At 45.5% G+C, this 9,713-nt stretch overlaps 1 protein-coding gene across 5 annotated transcripts in view; it reads right to left on the minus strand.

The window, feature by feature from the left end:
- Nucleotides 1-1,058, minus strand: part of MEF2A (myocyte enhancer factor 2A) — an 88,017-nt gene extending 86,959 nt beyond the window's left edge. The window contains exon 1 of one of the 5 annotated variants that reach the window (XM_083850405.1): nt 656-1,058. The gene's annotated coding sequence lies outside the window, so the exon portion shown is untranslated. Of the gene's footprint in view, nt 1; nt 178-655 lie in introns of those variants that run through there. The other 4 variants (XM_083850407.1, XM_083850409.1, XM_083850401.1 and 1 more) reach the window with 4 other exon arrangements.
- Between the last annotated feature and the right edge of the window lie 8,655 nt (nt 1,059-9,713).

The following is a 9,713-nucleotide window of genomic DNA, read 5'->3' on the forward strand; positions in this document are numbered from 1 at the left end:
CCTGTCAAACGGTTCGCTATAATAATTCGCGAACAATTCCCTTCCCTTCGCCACCCAGCACCTCGAAGGCAGCCAAAGCCGCGTCGGAACTCCACAAACTCCGGGCACCTTCCCGGGCAGGAGCGGAGCAGCCTCGCCCTCCTGCCTTGTGCCGGGGGTGGCTTCGCAGACCCCGCGGGCAGCGCCCAGCCGTGCCCCCCTCCCTGCCTCCCTCCTTCCTTCCTCCGGACACGACCCCCCCCAGCCGAGCGCCAGCAGCCGCGCACCTCACGCGGTGCCCACCCGGCGGGTCCCTGCCTCCCCCTCCCGCCCCCCCCCCCCCGTCGCTCTCCGCCTCACCCCGCGGACCCCCCCCGGGTGGCCTCGCAGCCGGACAAAAGGCGCTGCCCCTCGCCGAGGAACCTCGGCCGCCCCTCGTCAGGGCCTCGCCCCCACCCCGCCGCCCTGCCTTGCCCTGCCCGGGGGGTGCGGGCAGGCCCCGGGGGGATCGCGGCGCCCCGCGGCCCGGCCCCCCCCCCCCCCCCCCCCCGTGACAGGACCGGGGGCCGGTGACAGGAGCGGCGGCCGAGGCCAGGCCCCGGAGGCCGCCCCCCTGTCCCCCCGCTTCTCCCTGCCGCCGCCCCGCCGCTCCCCGTCCCCCCTGAGCCCCGCTCACCCGCCCGCGGCCCCTCGCCGCCCGCCGCCGCCCCGCCGCCCGCGGAGCCTCCTGAGGAGCCACTGCCGCCGGCGCACGGATCCGCGCTGGGCGCTATTTTTGGGAAAGGAGGCCCGGGCGGGCCGGAACTACTTTTCCCCCGCCGCTCTCTCCTCAGAGCCGCAGCGCGCACCGCTCCCCGAGGTATCCTGCCGCGGGCCCCGCCCGCCGGACCCGACGGAGGGCGCTCAGCAGGGGGCGGCGCGGCGGGGGAGGCCGGGGGGAGGCTGCAGGGAGCCCGCGGCCCGCGGCGGGGCCGGCGGCGGCCCGGTGGAAGGGGCCGGCATGGGAGGATTACTTTGTGTCGCCGCGGGGAGCGGCCGGCCCCGCGTCCTTGGCCGCCACCCCCGTGGCGCGGGGCCGCCATCCGATAGGGCAGCGCGGCGGAGCGGAGGGGGGGGGGGCGGTGCCAATGAGGGAGCAGCCGGGGGGCGGGGCTAAGCGAAACGTGGAGGGCTGGAGTGACGGGAGGGCGGCCAATGGGAGGGGAGGAGAGGGAACGGGCGGCCAATCAGCAGCGGAACGCGGTGCGCGAGGCGGCGGCCGTGCCCCCTCCTCCCCAGCCTTGGCGTACGAGCCCCCCCCCGCTCCGGCCGCCAATGACGCACGGAGAAAAGCCCCGCCCTCGAAGAGGCGGCGCATGCGCAGAGGCGCGGCCCCGGTGCGCGCCCAGGCCCGGCGGCGCCGTGCCCAGGGGTTGCCGGGCAACGGCTGCGGCTCCGCGCCCCGCCCCGCCCCGCCCCGGCCGCGGCCATGTCAGGGCCCCGCCGCCCCCGGGGCTGCGGCCCTCAGCTCGGGCACGGGCACCCCTGGGTCCCTTCCTTCATCACCCCCTCCGGGGGCTGCTGCTCTGAAGTGGGCTTCAAGGAAAAGAGAACTGGGAAACAGAAGGCGTGAAAATTTTTCTCCATCACAGAAAGCTGGAGAATAACCCCAAAATAAAAGTTTCATAACAAAACGAGTTAACTTGCCCAAAATCTCTGCTCTAGGGCTTCTCCCTCACACACAAGGTAGCTGCTGAGCTGTTTCCATGTAGTCATCATAGCCAGGGAACACAAAGCTCTGCTCTGGGACACCAAAGAGGTGCTGCCTCTGGAAAAGAGGAACCAGCTGATGAGTGTTGTAGCTGGAAGGGCAGCTCCTGGGTCAGGTACAAAAACTAGCTCCAAAACGTTTAGAAAACAAGAGTCAAGAAACACCAAGTGTGCTAACCACACCACTGGGTGGAAAAATGTAGATCCTCCACGATCATTCCCCAAAAATGAACATAAATGGCTGCTGTCTGTTTGCAATTATTTAGCTCAACTAGAAGGAGTAAGGCACAGTTTTCAGAAAATTTAAAGATCAGTATTTATAATTTACAGTTTACTTGGAATTTAAAAATCTGTAAAGAAGCTGAACAACTTCTGAAGCATCCACCTTTCTTTCAAAGCAGCACGTTGTTTCTTACCGTCCATCTAGGAAAATGCAAGAGGTGAGAGAGAAATGACAACATGCAAATAATTTTCATCTACTGTCTTATTTCCATGCTGATTGCTATTGACCTACAAGGAAGAGATTTAAATACATACAGCTTTCTTACATTTCTCAACATGAACAGTTCAATTGTCATTGATTTTTATACGAATACAGTTTATTTTCTTGTTCTTCACTACACCTACCATCCATAATATTTGCAAAGATTAAGACTACGAAATCCTCTCATGAAAGCAATAAGCTTTAGTTCTAAGAGTCAGTGGAAGTCTGAATAAGACACAGAAGCAAGGCCTGAGCAAGGACTTCTGGTAATGCTCATTAATCATTTTCAGTATGTAATCATTTATTCTAAACTGGAAAAAAAAAAAGAGCAGGAAGGCAGACAGATAAATAATGGGTTCTAATTTGTCCTTTTCAGGGGCACTAGCAGAATAAGCACAGCACGTGTTGCTCCAGGGATTGCTATATGCACCCTGCAAACGATAGTTAAGGGGTACAGAGTAGCATCTTTCACACTGAGATGCAGTCTTGTCTCAACTGAAACACTGCCCTGTGTAACAGTTGAGAAAGGAAGTGCAAAATATGGCATCCAATTGAAATTACAGATGTTGTTTTCCATACGCAGTGATTTGCTGCTACATCTGCTTCTACAGACCCCTCTTGGGACTGCTGATGAAAAAGAATGGGTGGGAGGGAGGGCACAGATGTTCTCACATGTCACAATAGCATAATTGAAAAATATCACCCCTTCGGGTGACACGAATAAAACCACAGAAGGATTTATATATCAAAACAACTAAAATCACTACATGACTTGACAGCCCTGGTCTGTGTTAGGTTTAATTTCCAGTACAAGTGCAAAGGCTAAACGCACCTGGATAATCTAAAGGATGCAAAGCTGTAGGTGATTAAGGCAAATCCACACTACAGAGAAAAAAAAATTATCTTTATAAGACCAATGAATTTCTTTCCATAAAATCAGCAACATAACATGATTCCCAGAGAGCATCACACCTTAGTGCCAATATGACAATTGAGAAAATATTACAAGGATCTGCTAGGATCGCTCTTGAGAAATAAGGGAACAACTGCTCAACACATTTCTGTCCATCTTCCGTACAACCCGGTGACTGAAAAGAACCACCTGAAATCAATTCCCTTGGCCAAATAGCAGGCCAGTGTGATCTCCATGATATCCTATAAAGAGAAATAAACCCCCAAAAAATAGGAAATAGGAAGAAAACTATAGGAAAACCAAAAGACAGCAGTCTTAATTGTAACTAAATAGCCTCAAAGTTGGATAGAATCATCACCAGCAGCTTACAGCTTTTCCTTGCATTTCTATTCCAGTGCACTTCCACCAACCCACTCAAGGTGTTTTGGAGATGCTGCCACCAAAATTTTATCTGCTCTAACTTTTAACTTACATTATAGGACCTTCCCACGAAACATTTGAGAAAGGTACCATGGCTGCTCCTCAGGCCTCCTTTCAAATGTTTCTTATATTCCAGAAAGCAGCTTTTTCATCATCTGTTCTAGAGAAAAAGTCTTAGGTCTCATGCTTCTAAAAGTGAACTTTGTATAAAAACATTATGTGGGACTTTTAAAACTATGGATAGGAGGAGTAGGACAGGGTAGATTAATTCCTAACATTGTTTCACTTACAATGGTGGAAGTGCTCTATGAATGAAGATGTTGTAAAGGACTACTTATTGCAACAAAACCAAAATTGTACTCGCAGCATTTCAGGATGGGAACTTGCATTTGAAACAAAGGATGTGAGAAGGGGGGACTCCCACCTACACAGCAGGAAGCCAGAGAGGAGCAGATAATGGTTCCTTTCCATGAACACTTCGGGTAACCCTGTTAACCCCATAACAACCACTTCACTGCAGACACAGACTTTCCCTCTCCGAATGCTGGCTTGGATCAAACCCCTATGACCTCTCTCTGCGGTTGGGAGTATTGCTCTTACACTATTATTTGGCTCTGGTGCTCCACCAAAGACAGATATAATCAAGTAAAGATTTCCTTAGTTTAGTTAAGTCCAAGCTGCCTGACAATGCATGGATTAAATTCACTCAATCCATGTCATAAACTGCCCTCTGTAAACCGCTAATATTTCCACATCGTTATATGGTGCATTCAGTAATCTGATTGCCTTGGGAATATTTGTTTTTCCAGAGCTTGTGGCCAAGGTACATAAGATTAGATCAGACACAGCTTGTCTAAGAATGCTGTAATGTGGGTGTACAGTATATTTGCTAGTTTTGAGTTACAGGTAAAAGTTCTCTTTCAAACTTTTCCAGCCTCGGGTTCAGACTACGCTATCTGAAGGCGCCTGTTGCAGCATTTGGTACTTCTCCTTTTGCTTTGCTGCTGGCCTTCTAATACCACAGACGAACATGGAAAATATTTGTATTGCATGCCTCACTTACGGCATGGGTGATCCGTATCTCAGCAAAACTTGTGATATTTTCTAGGTCTTCACAATGACAGAATACAAGTCTCCCTGGGATTCACACTCTTCTGCTGGGTTTTTCTCACCATTCTGCATGTTAACATGAACCAACAGCTGGGTTTAAGAGACCTGATATAAATAGTAACATCATGCTGCAAGCAAGCTTCTTGGAAAGTTAAGAAAATATGTTATTTAATGCACTCTGACATTTGCTTTCCCTCCCCTATTCCTAAGCTGCATTTCTGTAAACACCCACAACGACAAATGCAAAGAAGTTGACTTCTTCGCATAGACATAACAAGTGCTGCCTTGAGCCCAGGAGATGATATCCAGAACAGCTTACCTCTCTCCAGCCAGACAGCTGGCAAATTCTGCACAGTAGGAAAAGGAGTCGGGAGTGTGGATGGAAATTCCTGCTTCCAGCAGCATTCAAGATTACAACCTTCGGTATTTTATTTTCATGGTTGCTCTATGTTGCTTCAGAAACTTCCTGCTTTTGCCATATCTTTCCATTCATTAAAATTGCAGCTTGCAATTAAACATTCTGACATAACATAGCTGAGATTTTTTGGCAGCAGCCTTAACCAGAGGTTTTCAGCGTTTCCTGCAGACGGCTTTAAATTTTCATATCCTCATGAATGCTCGCCACCTTCTTTTAATAACTTGAAAAAATAAGCTTCTCTTAGGAACTTCATTGTTTCTGTATTTCCCCAGCATTCATTTACTGCTTTTAGAAATGTGTCATGCACATGTATATTTATAGAGAGAGCAAAGTGTACATATGCACAGTATAGTTTGACATCTTATAGGGAACACACAGATTGCTTAGTAGATCTAAAGAAAAATAGTTATGTTCAATATTTTCTTTATTAAAATGTATTTTACTCTTGCCATGGTATTATATCATTTCACCCCTTTAAAATATATTTACTACAATATTCAAAAAAAGTAATCCTTCATCTGTTAATAATTTTGTAGCTTTACACATATTATGACTATCATATATTGAAACACTAAACTAGTATTTTTATGCAATTAAATATTTCCTAGGATAGAACTTGTCCTTTTTCCAAAGAACTCGAAATCACAAGGATTTTCAAGTTATTTGCGTTTTTAAGGTTTAGAAGGTATTTTATCAGTTGGAAGCATGTTCAAACACCGCTCATCTCTAATATAGACTTTAGATTGATTTTAAAGGGGGTCTTTCTAATGTTCAGACTGACCCTAAAGTCTTTTTTCTTCTAACATTACCTGGCAAATAAATTCTTAAAGGGATATTATCAATTTAAGAACCATGCTTTAGTCTAGAACTTTTTCCAGGAGATTAAAGAGAAAATGTCTCCTTTCTTCTGCAAGTTTAATTTCTATATTTGACTGCAGTATGTGTGGTCAGTATCCCATGCTGTCAGGAAACAAAAGGTACAGAAATAGATAAAGGAGACTGTAATACCTGAAGAGTTTTTGAGCTACTTTTTAAAGTAGATGTGAAGTTGGTGCGGCCTCTTAAAGTGACAAATCGCTTGTGGAACTCTTAAAGTCAAGTAAGTTGCTCCTGACTTGTGCAGACCATCCTCGGCCCCCGCTGCAATCGGCTAGTACAGCTCCTAAAATGTAAGTTTAAGGATTATTGTTCTAGAATTTCATCTGTTTTGCTGTAACCTCCATTGACCAACTTGCGTATTAGAGAAGACGTATGCTACTGGCCTGATCTTGCAGATTTCACATACAGAGCCCTGATCTGCTATAATATACAAAGTATTGCAAAGAAACCTTTATAGCAGTTGACTTCTGAAATAAAGTTTAAAATTTAAACTTGGGCAGTATGCAAGGTGCATTTCTAGTATTTTACAATGGTGTCAAGGCTCCAAAGTACAAATGTGGCTTTGGTTTGTCTTCCGTTGATTTCTTTAGGCTTATACCTAGGATGATTGGTCTGTGTCATGCAGGGTATATAAAAAATACCAGCTGCCCTGCTCCCTCTGGCACTTTCAGGTAAAGGCATAAGTGCCATTGAACTTATGCTGGAGGTTTGCTCTAATTCGGAAAACAAGCCTTAAAAATTTAACCAGTGTTAACATGGCTCAGCTGATGTGCACTTTTGAGTTTTGTATCTGAATGAACAGTATCAGCCATTTATTAATGGGTTTACTGTTTTTGTGGCTGTGATTTAGGATTATTGCATACATTCTCAAAACTTTACTAAAAATAAGCCCGCTTCTAACAATGAAATGCAGCAGCATATTTGTTGCTATTTCTGAGTATTGTTTTTTCATTTGCCAAACGGTTTAGAAGACAAATTGGCATTCCAACAGCTCACCTGTTTTCTGTAGCTGCTTGATGATAAACTACTTCACAGCCCCTGCTGTTGCATCTAGGACAAGTGTTTTGAAACACAGCTCCAGTACACACGTAAACGTGTCATCTCGTGCTAAAATGCCATTTCATTTCCAAGCCAAGCCAGCTGGCTTTGGACAGAAAGTTCTTTTCTGCTTGCGTGGGCAAACTTTATCACCTTCTCGTCCTTTTTCCCTTGCTGTCACATTACTGCAGAGGTGGTGGTGGCTGATAGAGTGAGAAGCAGTGTTCAAAATGTGTCCATGTTAGTCGAGATAATGCCTGGTCTTGCAGCCATGTGTTGAATCAGTCTGCCTGAAAAAGCATCTCATATAAACTAATCAAATGTCTTTCCTTTTATTATATGGAAGCAGAGAAAGATTAACTGAGATTAATATGACGGTACTGAATAAAAATGGAAAAGGATCCAAAGTTTTGGTGTCTGGTCCTGTGCTTCCTTGGCCACAGTCATAATTTCATAGGGCCTAGACTGCTCCTGGGTTTGGAACTCTTCTGTCTTTAGGATCAGTTTAGCAAATCCTGTTGTGTTCCCAGCTGGAAATGAGCAAACATCATCTTAGCTCTCCCACAGGGTACAGTAAGAAAACTGGCGTGATTTGGGAGGAAGAATGAAAGTTTGGGATTGTTGGTTTTCTTCTATTGTTGGTCTTGTTGATTTGCCTTTTATTGTTCCTTTTTTTTCCCAATGTTTTTTAAGAAAGATATAAGTTCATCTTTAAGTTAGACTCTAAAACATAGCTTCTTCAATCGTGTTTGCAATGTAACAACTCACTGCTCACAATATAATACTGCTCTATGAAGTCAATGGACAAGTTACTAATACAAAGATTTGACCTGAAAATGGCACCATCTAAACAAAAAGTAAAACATGCAATAGTTACTTATTTAGATACCTGATTAGCTGGTAGTTTGAAGTAGTTTAAATGTTTTATCGCACTTCACCCAAGCTAAACTGTCCTAAACTAGGTTAAAATTACTACTACAATGGAAGCCGGGTCTTGGATTTACCAAGCCTTAGCTATATGTTCCCCTCAAGGGAAAAGAGGTCAGTCTACCTCAAACCACCTGGCATTTCATGCAGGTATGCATATGGGAAAGCTGACACAAAGACTTGTTATCCCCACGCTAATTTTTGTCCATGTGTCCATATCCATAGTTACAGTTGTTTGCGTAAAACCAATTTAAAATGATATTTTCAGGGTCTGAATACATGAATGAGTGATATCATTCATGTACTGACATGCTCAACAACTTACCATGCATCAACTGAGCCGTGGTAATTGACCATGTGTGTTTGCTCTTTGCCTGTGGCGATCTCAGATGGAAGCAACCAGTTTCGACTTTTCTTTTCCTTGCCCCTGAGGTTAAGCTGACACATTGAACCTCACATTTGCTGCAGGCTAAAGAAAGGCACGCTGCAGTTCCCGTGCCCCAGCTGAGGTGCGGTAACTCGTTATGTTGCTGGAACTGGACAGCATGCCTGAGCTGTTGGTTAAAATGGGATAATGAGGGCATAAATCAGGTGTTAGTTCAGCTCAGTGCAAGTCAATTAGGAACGGATTTAAGGTAAATTGACGCAAATCACTCTTAGTCCAGAATAAAAGTGGCTACCCAGCACTAGCTTAACTAAATCAAATAGAGCTTAATCTAACATAAATGGAAAGACTTTCAACTAGCCGTAAAAAGCCAAAAAAGTTATGCCCAGTGCTCTGCATTGCCTAGGGCATGTGCATTCACTTCATGCAACAAATACAATTTGACACATAAACAAAGAAAGTGAGCCAAATTCACAGCTATCTGTGCAGATAATGTAGGGAGAGGACCCGAGGCTGTGAATGCAGCAATACCTTCTCTGGCTCTCCTAGCAGATCCGGTATATTTTATCATTTTTAATTGTAAACTGCTGAAGGTAAGAATGGGTAATTCTGCTTTGTCTCAGAAATCTGCACTCTGCCATCATTTAATAACAGCTATGCAATAATGCTGACGTGATCCCACTAAAAGTTGATCATGAACAAACAAAGCAGCTGAGTTTGTTTTCATTCCTTGAGCTTGATGAAAAGCATTAAGGAACAGAAAATGATAAGAGAGACTGAAAAGTAAACCTAGGTTTCATAAATTTTAAGAATCCCTATTGTTATTAGTAATTCAATCTAGCAAAATGATCCCTAACGAATAAAAAGCAAATAAAGCTTGATTTTCTCAAATGGCTTCACCTTTCATCTCTAGGAACTGTTACTGAAGTTAGGGATGCAGAGCTGGGATTAGTCATCAAGTGACAATTTCTCAAATCCTTTACTAATGAGAGATTGACTCGAATGAAGGAATTTGGTCCACTAGTTTCCATTTCCTGGCTGAGTTAGCTCTTCTAAAAAATTCTTTTACAGAGAACGTCCGTGGGAAACTATTCTGAATTCTTTGTGTTGTGCGAGACTTGAGAAGACTCCGTTGCGGATCAGTATCCCACTAGGGAGGATACAAGACGCATATACACAATAAAATGAGTCTTGCCCATACAACATACCACATGGTCCTAGCAGCAGACTGTGCTTCAAACATATTCCTACAAGGCTGCTGAGAACCAGTAAGGAGCCCTCCTCCTGCAGCCTGTGGGAAGAAACAGCCATTTCCCATGGTGGTTCCTTGGCTCAGCTATCCAAGGTATGGACACAGCACAAGTCCCACAGCACAGAGGACAAACTAAGTGCCCTTTGCTGTGACCTCAAT

The sequence above is a fragment of the Anser anser genome, assembly GCF_964211835.1.
Source record: "Anser anser genome assembly, chromosome: 10".
Classification (NCBI taxonomy): Eukaryota; Metazoa; Chordata; class Aves; order Anseriformes; family Anatidae; genus Anser; species Anser anser.